This window comes from Penaeus monodon, chromosome 32 (assembly GCF_015228065.2).
Source record: "Penaeus monodon isolate SGIC_2016 chromosome 32, NSTDA_Pmon_1, whole genome shotgun sequence".
NCBI lineage: Eukaryota > Metazoa > Arthropoda > Malacostraca > Decapoda > Penaeidae > Penaeus > Penaeus monodon.
Window position 1 is genome coordinate 32,875,122 of NC_051417.1, and position 308 is coordinate 32,875,429.

Consider the following 308-nt stretch of genomic DNA (forward strand, 5'->3'; position numbering starts at 1 on the left):
CGAGGAGAACCCGACCGACGACGATCGCCTCCTCAGTCTAAGAGAACGCCAAGCCCAGTTGAGGTGAGGGACAAGGTGTTCGGAGTGTGAGGCGGTGCAGGGGTCTAGTGTGTGTCTTTCCAGGAATAAGTTTAAGTTGGTTTGTTGCTTACTTTCATATCTTAGAGAAAAGAGATATATATTTATATACCGAGGACACGCACGATTTTTTTTAAAGTGAAACCATGCGTCCACTACCAATTGAAAAAAAAAAATGCTTATCAATTTTAAAGTCAGCGTGATATGTGTGTCTAAAATCCATGTTCAGA

The 308-nt window shown here is 42.2% G+C and overlaps 1 protein-coding gene across 1 annotated transcript in view; it reads left to right on the top strand.

The window, feature by feature from the left end:
• Positions 1-6: 6 nt before the first annotated feature.
• LOC119593826 overlaps positions 7-308 on the top strand; it is an 18,173-nt gene continuing 17,871 nt past the window's right edge. The window contains exon 1 of the mRNA XM_037942855.1: positions 7-63. The gene's annotated coding sequence lies outside the window, so the exon portion shown is untranslated. The remainder of the gene's footprint in view (positions 64-308) is intronic.